This window comes from Pyrus communis, chromosome 10, assembly GCF_963583255.1.
Source record: "Pyrus communis chromosome 10, drPyrComm1.1, whole genome shotgun sequence".
NCBI classification, from domain to species: Eukaryota; Viridiplantae; Streptophyta; class Magnoliopsida; order Rosales; family Rosaceae; genus Pyrus; species Pyrus communis.
In genome coordinates this window covers 12,366,767-12,383,629 of record NC_084812.1, presented here as the reverse complement: position 1 = coordinate 12,383,629, position 16,863 = coordinate 12,366,767, and positions in this window count along the sequence as shown.

Sequence of the window (16,863 nt, the reverse complement as noted above, 5' to 3'; positions counted from 1 at the left end):
GAAAAGGCTTTTGTTGTCAGATAGGACTCTTAATCCGCCAAGAAAAAGGAAAGTCCATTAAACAAGAAAAGCAAAAGGGTGTCGGATAGGAGACAATGCATCAGCTACAAGTGACATTAATCCTTCTGTCGGATTCAATCGACACTAAATTTTGAGAAATTCGGGGATACAAAGACAATTATGTGGTCCATAACTGACAGAAAAAATATTAATAATAAAAAAAAATATAAAAACGACAATTTAAATAATCATAAACAAAACTAGTAATTGAATAAATAATAATAATAAACAAAACTAATAATATTCCGTCATAATATATATTCATATATACATATAAGTTCGTTAATTATGTTTATAATCTTTTACTAATTATACAATTTGTAAGGAAAAAAAATATACCTACATTCAACTTCCTTAATCAAGCGTCAATCCTTCATCAAAGGAATATTTTGAGGATTGTTAACCTCAAAAGCAATAAACTTTAAAAAATGATCACTATTCAAACTTCTGCATTTTCCGATGGAATCAAATTAATAGTTTTGTTTTCCTATCCATTTTGGGATTCCACAGCTCCGAGCTCTTCGTTCAGGCATCGCTCCTTGTTAATAATAATAATAAAAAAAAATTGTGATGCATGTGGATTCAAATTTCTATCTTCCTTTGTTTGACAAAATATGCACCTGCAAAATAATAACACCTAAGATTAAGGCCAAAAGCCTCACGCGTCCACGATAAATAGGGGGATTTGGCGGAAGAATCTTCAATGCTAAAGTTAGAATTCTGAGAAGAATGTGTTTGAGTGTTTGTGGGAAGCAAAAAGCCTCTTTAGGGGTAGCTAAAGCTTACTGAATTTTGGAGATAAATGGAGAAGTGGGAGGTTATGCGTAGTACTTCCCTAGGTTATAGGCATTCCGCCGCTTGTCGATCTCTTTGTCGTTCATGGTGCTTAGGGTGCAGCTATTCTTACCACCTGTTCTGCTGACTTTGTACGGACCTTCCTAGATATGATTCATCTTTTTGGAGCCTTCTCTTCAAGTAGTGATGAATGCTTTTCTTAAGACCAGATCTTCAGGCTGAAACTGCCTAATCTTTGCCCTTTTGTTGTAACTAGAGAGGAGTTGTTGCTGGTAGGCTACAATGTGGGTGATAACCTTAACTCCTCACTTTGTTTCCTGAGATTTAAAATTGATAGAAGTGACCATTGAATTTGTCCACCGTCAAACATATTGGTCATTCCATGAGAAATCTCCATTAAGGTAGACCGAAATAACAAAATACTCTTAAATTTCATCAAATTATTTTGACATATTGTTTATTAAATTGAGGGTATTTTTGATATTTTTAGTCCTGATTTAACAAAGATTTTATACGGAATAACCAATATGATTGATGGTGAAGAAGCTCAAGCATCGCTTATATCGATAACATTGGAAGGGATGATTGCTACTGAATCGAATGCCAATGAGAAAGGAGTTTCACCAGTTGCTCGTCGTTTGGTTGTGTGATATGCCTATAGGACACCGAGAAGTTTGTCTGGCCACTTTCCCTGCTTGTCTGTGAGAGATTTCTTGAGGCTATCTAGGATTGTCATGTTGGATGCCTCCGCCTACCCGTTGCCTTGGGGATATCTAGGCGTAAACATGTGTTGTCTGATGCCATATTTCTGGAAGAACTTTGCCAAGTCTTTTGCCCACGAATTGCAGGCCATTGTCGGTGACGATAGATTAAGGGGTGTCGAGCCAGTAGATGATGTTCCTCCATATGAAGCACTCTATATCTGATTGAGTAGTGATGGTCATGGGCTCGGCTTCTACACACTTGGTGAAGTAGCCGGTAGCCACAATCACCATACCCCTACCCCTAGTAGTGATGGTCATGGGCTTGTCTACGAGTAGAGCTCACTGGCAGGCAATGTGGGTACAGGCTTGAAGCGTTGGCAGCTGGCACACTTTTGAATGAATTCCTTAGCTTCTTGATGCACGGTGGGCCAATAGTAGCTGGCGTTGAAAACCTTCTGTGCTAAGGATTGGTCTTCTGAGTGGTTTCCACAAACTCATTCGTGGATTGAGCTCATAACTTTTAAGTCGTCAGGATGTGTTAGGCAGTAGAGATGTAGGCTTGAAAAAGACATTCGGACGAGAATGTCATTCTACATGTAGTAACGTGTTGCCTTCATTTGAAGCTTCCTAACTTCCAATCTTTTTGCAGAGAGAGCTCCATTGACTAGGTAGTTGATGATGGGATCTTGCCAGCTTAGGGTTGTATTAACTTGGAACACCTCTGCTGCTGGTTCTTCTTCTATGCTCGGTTTTCCTAAATACTCGATTGGGTGAAGCGCCTGAACTGGCAGTCCAAAGCGAAGCCTTAGGCTACCAAGGCGTCTGCATGAGTGTTGTCTACCTCTGGCACCTGTGTAAGGGTGTAAGTCTAAAATGCCTCGAGCTGCTTTCGTACTTTCTCGAGGTATAATACCATCCTTGGATGCTTTGCTGCATATTCCCCGGTAGTCTAGCTACTGATAAGCTGAAAATCGGAATAGATTGTGAGCTTATTGACTGCTAGATTTTATGCCATTCGGAAGCCTGCCAATAAGGCCTCATACTCTAATTTATTGTTTGATGCCTTGAACCTTAGAGTGATTGCCTGCTCGAGCACTGAGCCGTCGGGGGTGATGAGAACTAAGCCTGCTCCAATACCTTTATAGTTGGATGAACCGTCGACATACAGGCGCCAAAAGTTTTTGTCATAAAGGGTTGGTTCGGCCAAGGCATGCTTGAGGGCGTCTTTGGGATATGTCGTTACGTCTTCCAGGACAGCAGTGAACTTTGCTATGAAGTTTGCCAAGGCTTGAGCTTTTATCGTTGTCAGGGGTCGGTAAACCAAGTCGTATTGGCCGAGTTTCAACATCCACTTCATCACTTATTGAGAAGTGTCTGGACTATGTAAGATAGATCATAGGGGATACTAAGTCAAAACGACGATCGTATGCGCTTGAAAGTATGGTTTGAGTTTCCCAACTGCAATAACTAACACCAAAATTAGCTTTTCGATCCTCGGATATCTTGTTTCCTCATAGAGGAGAGCTTTAGAAGTGTAGAATACTGGCAATTGAGCCCTTAGCTCTTCTCGTATGAGGGCAGAGTTTGCTGCTACGTTTGAGACTACCAAGTAAATGTATAATTCTTTGATTGCTTCTAGCTTGGATAGTAGCGGAGAGGATGCCAAATATTTCTTCAAGTTTTGAAATGCCTTCTTGCACTCGTTGTCCTACTTGTCTCTTTGCGCTTTCTTGATGGCCTTGAAAAGGGGCTTGCATCGATCGGTTGAGCGCGAGAGAAAACGGTTGAGCACGGTTGCTCGTCTGGTTAGACTTTGGATCTCCTTCAAAGTGGTGGGGGATTTCACCTCTAACATTGCTTTGATCTACTTAAGATGTCCCTTAATTCCTCGCTAGGTTACGACGTACCCTAAGAATGGCCCTGATGAGACTCCAAATGTGCATTTGGAATGGTTGAGCTTCATATTGTACTCCCTAAAGATAATGAATGTCTCTACCAAGTTTCTAAGGTGGTCTGACCGCTGCTTTCCTTTTACCATGATGTCGTCGACGTAGACCTCCATGGTAACCTCAATATACTTCTTGAACATCATGTTTACTAACCTTTGATATGTAGCTCCTACATTCTTGAGGCCAAAAGGCATAACCTTGTAGCAGTAGGTGCTTCGTTCGATCACAAATGTAGTTTTCTCTTTGTTGGGCTCAAACATAGCAATCTAATTGCAGCTCAAATATGCATCCAAGAAGTTGAGCAGCTGATTCCCTGCAGTTGAGTCCACCAGTAAGTTAATTCGAGGGACATAGAACAGATCTTTCAGGCAAGCCTTGTTAAGGTTGGTGCAATCTACGTATACTCTCTACTTACCCTTCTCTTTCTTCATTATCAGCATGACGTTGGCTAGCCATGTTGAATGCGCCACTTCCTCGATGAATCTGGCTTCCAATAGCTTGTCTATCTTTGCCTCAATGATCACTACTCCTTCTTGAGCGAAGTGTCTTTTTTTTTTGGATTACCAGTTTGGCAGCGAGGTCAACATATAGCTTGTGATAGGCTACCTTGGGATCAATGTCAGGCATGTCGGAGGGTGACCATGCAAAAACATCATAGTTTTCCCTAATGAAAGGCCGTGAACTTTTCTTTTTCCTTTAAGCTCAGTTGTGAGCCGATTCTAGACATCTTCTCTAGCTCAACATGTGTCTTCCTGAATACCATCATCTTGATCCACCTATTGTATTTGTTATTTGGTAACAGGCTCGTCATTCTCAACCTCAGTAGCTCCTACGGGGGTAAATGATTTTTTCTTTGACTCATTCAACATTTGCACCGTGCATCATCGAGATACGGCCTGGTCAGACTTAATCTCTCCGACTCCTCATTCTAAGATGCAGAATCAGATTTTCTGGTACTCGATGGAGGTTACGGCGTTCAATTTCACTAACCAGGGCCTTCCCAGAATCCTGTTATAAGGAGATAGGTCACTAACTACGTCTACTTTGAGACTACTGGTAGTGTTCTTACATCGAGTGTTATGTTGCCAATAGCAATCGAGATGTATCCATTAAATTCGGTGAGTACCTCTATTCAGCATGTTATCATGTTTTCTAAGCCCATCTTCGTGTTTTCTAGGCCCATCTTCTGAATAACAGATAGCTGAAGTAGCTTTATTATGTGTTGTCCACCATCACTATGTCGGCTATAACGTGTCCCAGTTGAGCAAACATTATCATAGCATCGTCATGTGGAAAGTCAACTCCCTCAACATCCTGCTCGATGAAACTAACAATGGGTCCAGGTTTGGCATAGGCTACTTAAACCTAGGAGATTGCTATAGACTGCTGGATCATTCTCTTGCCAGAGACCAGTCTCTGCATTTGGCCCCTGCCTTCTTCGGTTGTTGGACTACTTCTTGTCTACGTTCTTATGGGCTACCTCAAACTTTTTCTGAGGCTGTTCAGGTGCCTTGATTGCTCATTAGGCCTCATCCTAAGGCGCATGCTTATCCATTCTCCAAATAGAGGATGATCTGTTATGAGTCTTTTTTGGAAGGCTGTACTAGCAATCGAGTCGTTGCAACCGACTATCTTCGCCTTCTCCACCTTAAACCTCTTGACATTGTTCCAGGGCGACTCATTTGCATTCTTCTTGATGTTGAAGAGATGATCGGACTACTTCTTGATCCAGCGGTATAATGAGTACTCCTTAGTGAAAACTCCGGAAAGCTCATCAAAACTCCAGATGAACTGTAGAGGCAGGGTATGGAACCAATCCTGCAGCTCGTCCTGCAAAGTAGTGGTGAATATCCTACACATTAAGGCATCATTGGCCCCGTAGAGGATCATCGCTACGGTAGTGCTTCAAGTGCCTTTCTGGATCTCCATCTCCCTTGAATAGGGTGAAATATGGCGTATTGAACTTACACTTACGCGGAGGTTCCGTTTACTTGATCTCGTCCATAAAAGCTAATTTGGCCATTTGTGCCACGTCCCTACGAAGGGCTTCATCTGTCGTCTCAATGCGATGGAATCTGCATAATTGCTCAGTTAGGAAACTCTCTACTTCTTCTTGAATTTACCTCTGTCGTGGCAGCGGGGCTTCCGGCTGGCCCTAGAAACATGTTGGTCTCAATTGCTCTTCCCTGTGCTCAGCTAGTCAATATCGTGCCTACTATGCATGTAGTGGTTCCTGGATTACTCGTAGGCTGCCAGTTGAACTTGAGCCAGATTATGTGATTGTTTATCTCCGTCCACCGTGTTACCTACTCTGATGTAAGGTGAAGGATGCTCTTTACAGGCCTAATCGTATATGAACACTTTGCTTGGAAGGTTGTCCATGTTGATTATCGAAATATAGCCCTAACTATAAATTTATGCTTATATGAGATCCTAATTGATAGTGCACGCTTATCCACGCGCTAAGATGAGAGTCTACGCTATCTCGGAGGCCCAGGCGAGAGTGGACATTACCAAAACGCTCGGTTCATAGCTGGTTGAGGGGTTCTTGCTGGGACACCATTTGAAAGAAACGTCATCGCCTGTCCTTGTCCTACTTTTGTACACTTCGTCTGGGCACACTACATTTTGGTGCGCTGCAAGAGCTGACTCCCCAAGGTAGTCTATTGTGTGAGGGTGCTTGTTAGTTCGACGACCTATCGGGATATGTCTTGTTCATTATTTGGAGTGGAAGAGTTATGACGGTAAACGTTTGCTTGAGTTATGGAAGTGTAATAGACTCCGAGCAAGGCTTGAGCTAGGATAAGTTAGATTTATAGTAAGGTGGGGTGAAAATACCTTTGGTTCTCGGCTTTGGGATCTGGATCTGGCCTGGTTTAACTAGTTTGGGACTATGTTGGAACATCTAAAGGGTTGCGGGAGCAGGTCGGGCACATAGGCACTGGGCTACCTCAGTTGGCGTGGCTTGGGCTGCCACAGTCTGGGAAACTCGCGTCCAAGTGAAAGTGGCAGGCCCTAAAGGTTGTCGCCGAAGACGAGTAACTGCTTATGTGTGCACTTGCTAGCTGCTTATGTCATGGGCCTCATGCCCTAGGGTTTCCTTGCGTTAAGTGGAGGCTGCCTTGTGGGCCACTATATCGGCGATTGTTGCTGCTGGCATGGCCACGGTACCTCGTTGTAGCAAAGGTGCAGTCTTTGCCGTGGTAAGCCTCGATAATCGATGGCATGGAGCCACATCGTGATCTCCATCGGTTGGTCCATGTCTTTCAACTTAGGAGGTTTCATTGGTTGTAGTTTCTAAATTTCCTACCATCATAGTTATGGATCTACGAACGAATAAAGTAAAAAACGAGAGTCTTCTTCGAGTCTTCATATCATAACTCCTAATGAAAACACCAATTTGTGGATACAAATTTCCGCCTTCATTTGATTGACAAATTTTCACTTGTAAAATAATAACATCTAAGATTAAGGCCAAAAGCCTCACGCACCCACGATAAATAGGGGGCTTTGGTCGAAGAATCTTAGATGTCAAAATTAGAATTCTAAGAAGAATGTGTTTGAGTGTTTGTGGGAAGTAAAAAACCTCTTTAGGGGTAGCTAAAGCTTACTGAATTTTGGAGATAAATGGAGTAGTTATATGAGAAGAGGAGTATGGGCCAGCCCTTTAGGGTTTAGGGGTGGCCAGCCCTAAGTGGTATTTTTGGGTTGAATATTTTAAGATATTTGTGTAAATAAATATCTTAGAATAATTAGGTAAACATCCTAAATAAAAGAATTAGGATAATTTACTTGAAAAAGGTATTTTCTGATTAGGAATGTACTTATGATAAGAATAAGGAATTATTCTATCATAAATACTTTTGACTTTTCCTACGGGTAGGGCTGCCTTGGGCAGTTGTTGATCTCTGCGTACTCTACTTGAGCTACACATGGTGAAGGAGACTACTCCTTGCTCATTTAATAGGGACATTCTTGTCTTTCTTGGGAAATAATCCACATGTCAGCTCCATATTTTTTGAGATTATTTGTGGCTCCACAATGCATGTTATAAAAACAAAACCTACATAAAAGCTTTAAACAAAGACCAATTTTCAATTTATGCATAATATTTGATAAGGAATCTCAAGTGAAGATTCAAAATACAAATTTGATTTAATAACATAATCAAATTAAAAACACAAAATGAACGTAATACAAATAATTTAAAACGTACTAGTTTTAGAATGTTTCTCCTCAAATTGTTCATCCATGGTGATTGAAGCGAGAAGAAGAAGGGGAAAAGAGAAGGAGAAGGAAAGAATGAGGAGATGAGAAGGAAAGGGGGAAGGAATGTAGCGGGAAGGAGAAGAAACTAGGGATGGGAGAAGGCAGCGATGCAAGGAAGAGAAAGGGGTTTTATTATGTAGGATTGGTTAAAACCAACAAGAATCTTTTTCTGTAAAAATATATAAAAAATTTATCCAATACACTTTTGTACTGCCATCGGATATAACCGACAACACGCTTTTTCATGTAAAGAATGGACGGAAATATCCCGCCCAAAATTCCCTCCCAAAATTTCTTCACGATTTAAAAAACAAAATAATTGTTTGATTTAATAAATAATCTCTATTAATTAATAAAATCATCTTTGTCAACGAAAAAAATGATGAAAAGACAACTTAGTCTTCTATCACACAAAAAAATGATGGGCAATAATGTAATTTCACCGGTCCAAATTTTATTGTTTTTTATTGAAGCCTCACCTACGGATGATGTTAAAATATCTCTAATATTTAAAATTAAAAAATAAAATAAAAAAAATAAAAAATAAAAAAACCAAAAACAAAAACCTCCCACTCCCCCTCCCCACGTTCTCTCTATCTCTCCCTCTCTCCTCATTTTCTAAAAAAAATATGTTCATACACACAAAGTGTGCAGGTAAATGCTAGTATGTATTAAATAGAATACGTTTTTAACAAAGAAATAAATAATTATTTGGTTTAATAGATAATACGTATTTAAATAGATAATAGCCCATGTAAATATGTGATAAAGAAATAAAAAGATAATTGTACAATGAAATGTCATCACACAACCGAAATATTGCCTAATCTCTACTTCAAAAACATAAATAAAAATTTACCACAAATTATTTTTCCCACTTCAAAATTTAGGCACAAATTTAACAGAGATATGCATCCTATGAAACTAGTTTCAACGATCCAACCATCAAACTTGTTTGTATATACTACAAAATCACATACGTAAAAAATTGCAAAAAAAATTAAAAATTTAGAGATTAGGTAGCGGAACAAAAAATCACAATTTAACAGTTATTTTAGCTCCGATTTTGATGATTTTTTACAGCTACGCTCCTCGACCCTGTAAGAATACAATGAATCAATTCAATCTTAATTTAAAATATTACACTAGTGGATACCACAAAATCTTATGTTGTACTTAATTTAAAATATTACACTAGTAGATACCACAATGACTACTTTTTGCTTCTGCAGCAAACTCCTCCTTTATACACTTTCTCGGACTCAACATTCCAATCACAGGTCTACTTGCACTCGGCAGTTCCTATCTAACATCCATAAACTTCTCAACACCCTCATTTGGATTCTCGCAGTTAGTGGCATCTACTTTCCCATCCCTAACCACTACATCCTGACCCCAAAGATTCATTAACAATAAATCATCATTTATCAATAATCTAAACAAATCATCAGATTGTGCCCAATAGTTTAAATCAATCTCTAAAGCAGCATCCAAAACCTGGACATTATTATCAACTAGAGTAGGCTTATAACAATCAACATCGAAAGGCAAAGGAGATAAGAATGAATCCGAGTTTCCCCAACAAGCAGTACTTATATTAGGAATAGAAAAGTTAGTAAAAGGTTCGCTTACACAGAGGCCTCAGAGTCCTTATCAGAAGTCACCCTTCACTTTTGCACAAGATCAGCTTTTGGTACCCATTGCTTGTGGCCTCTTACCACATCGTGATAGACACTTCCATTCCTAGCTTCCGATACACTCTTTTTTCTATTCACCTTCTGCTTCCACTTTGGAATCACCGCAGTCTAACCCTCCTGATTTTCACCCTCTACACCAGTCTCCAGAGCCTCCTCACCACCACCTCCAGCTTCCTCAAAACCCACCTCCTCATCAACACTAACCGGTTGAAGAAAAACAAAGCATAGAATCTTCCTCAATATCGCCCAAAGTCTCCTTGTCAACATGGTTATTCTCAAACAAAACCCTTGGTTCATCATCAAATAATCTGGTTATGAGAAACCACCTCACATCAGCATTCAATTCAGGAGGTGGTACGTTTTTTGTACGAATATTTGGGTACAGAAAATTCAAGGGCATTCAAGTATGCACTGTACCAGTCACCAGATGAATGAGAAGGTTACAGACAATATATTTTATAAAAACTTTAGTATATGAATTTAAATTGAAGACTCCATATCAAAAACATCGGTTTTATTTATTTCGGACTTACATTTTGATTTAAAAAGAGTACATAAAAAACATTAGTTATGCTTCTATAGAAGGAGAAGAAGCTGGCGAGATATCAACACAAAACTCCCAAATTTGCGCACTCCTGATGACAAGAGGTCCCGCAAAAGATTTATGCACTAATGCTTTGTGGCATGGTTCACCGATTGATACAAGTTGAGAGCAACAACCCTCGGTGAGATGCCAATCCTCAGTTATAGCATAATATATTTCTCTTCCACACTCGACTGTAATTCTTTTTTCGCAATCTTCTGTATATTTTTGAACTGCCGAGGTGGGTGATATATTTGCACGTCCAGGTAAAACTAGCATAGCTGCAGCCACGAAAATCAAGATTGCGGCACAAGTTTGATAACTGTTCAACCTTGCCATATTTTTTTCAACTTTATGTTTCTTTTTTGGTTGCAAATGATGATGCCGAGGATGGTAAAGAACAAATAACAGGATTGTCCTTTTATAGGCCAAGTGTTATTAATGACATGAAACGTAATTACAATAGGGTAACATAACTTGCACCATAACACTAAACTGAACCTTAAATTAATTCGAATATATATTTTCTTTTAAACTTTAATGGTTGTGTAACTGGCGTTGTTGCATTCAGTCAATTTTATTAAGAGTAAGAGTTAAGTATTAAACGGTACACGCCAATACGGGTGTGTTTGAGAGAGGCTAGAACAAGTTTACTTTTATTTTGTTTTTTATTTTTAAATAAGACCTGCTATGCTTAAATAGGTGTGAGGGTGGCGTAAAAATATATTATAAACATTTTAAGTGCTTTTTCAGAATTCGTTGTATTTTTACTAAGAATTGGTTCCGAAATTATTTTCTTCGAAAGTGTTTTGTGTTATTATAAAAGAACGTGTCGTGTCTTAAGTTCAAATCTCGTAGATAGATGGAAATTAAGAAAATTCCTCTTACTCTTAGTGTAGTCATATTTTTGTACATATAAGGAAAAAAGTGAGCACAAAATTAGGCTAAAAATTCAAGCTTCTCAAGCATAAGGCATTCACAGATAATGTTTTACTGCAGTAATGAAAATTAACAATGCATATGCACTTTGTGCGGGTTTGATCCCGATTGATCATCTTCTCTTTTTAACATTTAATAATTTAACCCAATAACACTATCATTTGTAAAAATAAAAAATTAGGCATTCGCAAGTTGGAGCCCAATGACTGTGGACTCGTTTGTCAATGGAAAAGCTCAATGAGAATGGAGTCATTTGCCATAACAAATAATGCCCAATAATGAACATGGACCAAATAAAGCTTGAAAAACATGACCAAAACAAGTCCGATCATTAATAACACATTTTTTGAAAAGAGGATGGGGAGAATGTTCAAATTTGTTATATATTGAACATTTCTTTATTGGGGAGACTCTTCAAAAGGGGTAGTTCATATTGAAATAGGATAACATAATATGTTATATATTGAATACAACAATATTATATGCATTAAGGGGTGGAGATTTGGGTTATAACACATAATGGATCAATTACAATAATTTGGTATCACAAACTCAATTTACAAGACTTGAACCTAAAACCTCTCACTTATAAGTGAAAAAAATTATCACTAGACCGTGGTAACAAAGGACAAATGGTGATATAATATGTTACACTCAAATTATTTAACAAGATAACATTTCCCTTGATGGTGCAAGGAAGGTGATGTGTGGGGACAAAAATAATCAAGAAAATTATGGAGGTGACACGTGAACTTTTGAGTGAGAAGGACAAAGTTACCCTCGAGACACACTAAGATTCTCATGTTCATGCAACGGACAATAATGACTCAATCAAATAAGAGTCAAAGGTGATCAAAATGATATTTATTCAAATATCTATAATCACTCCTCATCAAATGCTTATTCAAAAGGTAACTCCCAAAATCCTATTTAATTTGAGATTAATTACCATGTTAATTGCAAGATATTATTTCACATAATATCTTGCAATTATTCTTCAATTACCACCATATATGGCCGGCCATTCCCCTATGAATAACCATATTATCCTACTAAAAATTTAAGCCATTTGCTACTCACAAACTCCTAAACACATTTTTTTTTCTTCAGAATTCTAACGTTGGCATCAGAGATTTTTCGACCAAAGTCCCCTATTCATCATGGGCGCGTGAGTCTTTTGGCCTTAATCTTAGGCGTTATTATTTTGTAGATGCATTTTCGTCAAATGAGAAGATGGCGGAAATTTGCATTCACAAATTGGTGCTTTCATTGAGAGTTTGATTCACACGCTCGAAGAAGACTCTTGCATTCAAAGTTTCGCATTTCTCGTTTGTTCGTAAATTTTTTGTACTTTCTTATTCCTATAATTTTTTAATTCTTTGAATAGAGGTAAGGAAAAAAAATACAATGACAGGAAATTCAGAAACCACGATGAACGGAACTTCATACGTTCAAAGATCTAGATCGAATGATGAAGGAAGAGACGTAGCCCTACCATGATGATCCACAAGGCTCAACACGATGGCAAGATGAGCAACTTTGCCACCACGGAACACACCCACCATGGCAGCCACGGAGACCACCATGGTAGTGGGGAGTAGGTTAGCTCTATGTTAGCAAACCCATAAAAAACAGGGAGCAACTGCGCTAGCAGCCTAAGAGGCAACCCAAGCAACCCATGCCACAAGGCAGCTGAGCTAGGCTCGTCACAAGCTGGCCCAAGCCGTTACCCTAGCAATCCTGTAGACCCAAGCCGATGCCCCAACAACACAAATTTAACATGCTCTAAGTGGCACACCACGTCTCACAATTGGCTCGGCCCACTTGGCGATCCTAACCATTTCAAGATCGGTTCAACCGTCTCGACTTTAGATTTCTGGACCAACGATTGAACTAAGGAATTTTCACCCTAAGTTTTTTGCGAATTTGACCTATCTCGACTCAAATTTTACACCCAGAGTCCACTACACTCTTACCATTTATAAAGAAACCTACCATCTAAGCCATTTCATCCCGCATAGTGAACAACACTTGTCCCGACAAGTCATAGAGTTAACAAGCGCCTTCGCGCAGCAAACGACTTTGGTGAATCAGCTTTGGCAGCCTACCGAGATGCAGTGTGCCCTAGACAAGGTGTCCCGAAGCAGGACAAGGGCAAACAATGAACATCTCTAGCAGTGTCCTGACAAGTAGTCCCTCAACCAGCCACAAACCGAGCGTTCTGGCAGTTTACACTCCCGCCTGGGTCCTCGGGATAACATATATTCTTATCTTAAAGTGCGAAAGAGTGTGCACTCCCAATCAAGCCTATGACGAGTATACGTTCACAGTTGAGGCCATACTCCAATTATCAACATGGATAACCTTCTAAGCGAAATGTTTATTCACAGCTAGGCCCGTAAGGAGCATTCTCCACCTTACATCGAAGTAGGTAGCACGACAGACGGAGAGAATCAGTTACTCAATCCGGCTCAAGTTCAATAGGCAGCTTATGAGCAACCCGCTCACTTGCCAAGAACATGCCACATGCACCACAGTTATGGCATTGACGAGTCGAGCATATGGAAAAACGATCGACATTAATAGGTCACGATCATAGACAATCGAAAGTTCCATTGCCCCATCATAGGCAAATTCAAGAAGAAGCTGAGAGGCTCCTGACCGAACAATTATGTAATTTCCATTACAACAAGGCTATTGACGATGTGCTTTGACAAGACATGACCAACATAAGCATATCACTATTCACAGATGATTATCTTCAAGAAAGCGTCAATGCCCCATATAACAAATCTTACGACTCGCTGACAAGTAAATAGATTCTTTATCATGCATGTAATGTGGACAGGCTTTATAGCCATGTGTACTCCATCCTGACAACATTCCATAAGCTGGAAAATCACTTATAATCCATAACACGGTAGCCTTCATCGTAAAACTTTGGATGGAATATGCATCATAAGTGGGAGTGCCCACCTCCCACAACTCATTCAGCTCGTCAATCAATGGACGTATGTATACATCAATCTCTTTACTAGGATTGTGCGGTCCTGGTATTAACAAAGACAACAACAAATTTGGTTGTTTCATGCACATCCAAGGTGGCAAATTATAAACAAAAAGCACCACAAGCCATGTGCTATGGTCATTCCTCATTTTCCCAAAAGGATTAAATCCATCACTGGCCAACCCTAATCTGACATTTCGAATTTTTGACGCAAAATCCGGATATAAATTATCTAAATGCTTCCATGCTGGAGAATCTGAAGGATGTCTCATAAACTCATCCTTAGGACATTCAGTTGCGTGCCACCTCATATGTTCAGCCATATGCTTCGACATAAAAAATCGTTGCAATCGTGGTTTTAAAGGAAAATACCACATAACCTTAGCTGCGATCTTTTTCCTCGAGCTATACTTTGCATTGGTAATTTTATATCTTGATCTGCCACAAATCGAGCACACGGTCAAATCTAAAGTATATTTCCAATAGATCATGCAATCATTGGGACATAGATCAATTTTCACATACGTCAGACCCAAGTCATTTATAAGTTTTTTTTTGCCTTATAACAGGATTCAGGCAAACAATCCCCTTCAGGCAACATTCTTTTAATTAACTCCAGTAAAGTGGTGAAGATCTCGTCAGGCATTCCCGCTAAACACTTGATCTGATACAGTCTTACAACTGCTTCCAATTTCTTGAACTCCTTACAACCCAACCATAAATCTTGATCTGCCTCTTCAAGCAACCTAAAAAAAAGTCTCCACCTCTTCTGGATGCCCTTCCCCAATAAGGGGTTCAGTAGACGGCCCAACACCTTCTTCTGTTAATGGTTGCACAAATACATCATTAAGAAAATCATGCATGCCAATCACCTCATCTCCTGTTTCTGCTTCTCCAATTGCCACATTTTCCTCTCCAATGTTTTGCTCGCCATGATGTCGCCAGCAAGCATTTTTATAATCTTTATCCATATCATACAATATGAGATGTTCTACAATAGTGTTCCTAACAAAAGTACATCGATTACAACATCTTTTGCAATGACATCTAAACGTATCAGGACCAACACCATTTGCAATTCGCTTGATCCAAAAACAAATTAATGCCAGTTGTATATGCTTCAAAACTTCGGGGTATCATCAACCAACTCTTGTCCATGTTTACCACTTTACGAAGGCAAAATATTACGTTGACACTAAGATGCCTACAATCTTTCAATCCCTATCATGTAGGCATAACTATTAGAATTTTGAATTTCTATCTTTCAACCCTCGAACTCTATCACGATTGCAATATTTTAATTTTCAACACCTATTATAGTAAAAAAAAATTAAAATAACAACAAAAAGTTATCAAAATTATGCTCATCTAATCCATTCTAGTAAATAACAACCAAAAGTTATCAAAGTTATCAAAATAACAACAAATTAAAATAACAATTAGAGTGCCAAAAAAAATAATTTAATTTAACATAATTATTCTTATATTCCTAAATATTATAAGTTTAGGTTATATTTAATATTGTTAATTTAACATAAATGCTTATAAATATTATTCATTCCATTTTCTCATAACAATTCAAATTATGCTCATCTAATCCATACTAGTAAATAACAACCAAAAGTTATCAAAATAACAACAAATTAAAATAACAATTAGAGTGCAAAAAAAAATTAATTTAACATAATATATTCTTATATTATTAAATATTATAAGTTTATGTTATATTTAATATTGTTAATTTAACATAAATGCGTATAAATATTATTCATTCCATTTTCTCATAACAATTCAAATTATGCTCATCTAATCCATTCTAGTAAATAACAATAAAAAATTATCAAAATAACAATTAGAGTGCAAAAAAAAAAAAAAAAATTAACATAATATATTCTTATATTACTCAATATTATAAGTTTATGTTAGATTTAATATTGCTAATTTAACATAAATGCTTATAAATATTATTCATTCCATTTTCTCATAACAATTCAAGTGACAAAATGAATTAATTCGACTAAATTTTTATTAATTTAACAAAAATAGTAGAAATTTATATAAGTACTTAAATTAAAATTTTTAAATCAATAAACTTGTATATTATACAATTTAAAAATTAAAGAATTTAGTGATAGAAACCTGATTTGTGGAAGAATTCCACCGTCGATCAATTCTTTATGTACTCAACTAGCTCAAATAAATTCCCTACAAAAATAAATTGTAACTAAAAATTAAACATAAGAGGAGAAAATAAAAATATTACAAGCAAGAAAAACTTACTGTTGTGATGAAGGAACAAATGAGGTTGGAAGAACAAATAAGAAAGGTGAAAGAGAGAGAACACGGGGAGGCTTTGTAAATTGGAAGAACGAATAAGAAAAATGCAAGAGAAGAAGAAGAAAACACCGGGGAGAATATGTGACAGCCTGTCTCGAATTATTCGTACCGTAGGTGTGAAATGATGATTTTGCCCTTGGTGGGTATTTGTCATTTTGGGGTGATTGTTTTGTGGTTTTGTTGGTTGCATCTAGACCACACACACACCTACATGCACATCATCTTCTCCCGTGTCTCTCTCTATCTCAAACTCCTTCTCTCTTTCTCACTCTCCTTCTCACTTGTACGGACAGGGTTCAAAACCCTTGCAAACGTTGCAAATCGAAGTGAAAAATGGTACCTTTGTGTTCGTGAGGATCATACGAGTTCAACCATAACAATTTCAGGTAAGGAATCCTTCGATTTCACGTCGAACCAGGAATCTCCGATTTGGTCACGTTCATGCACACGTGAATTATTGACTTTCAGGGAATTTGAAGCTCTTAGGAAGCTTAGTGAGGTCCTTAGGAAGCTCGGGGTGGTT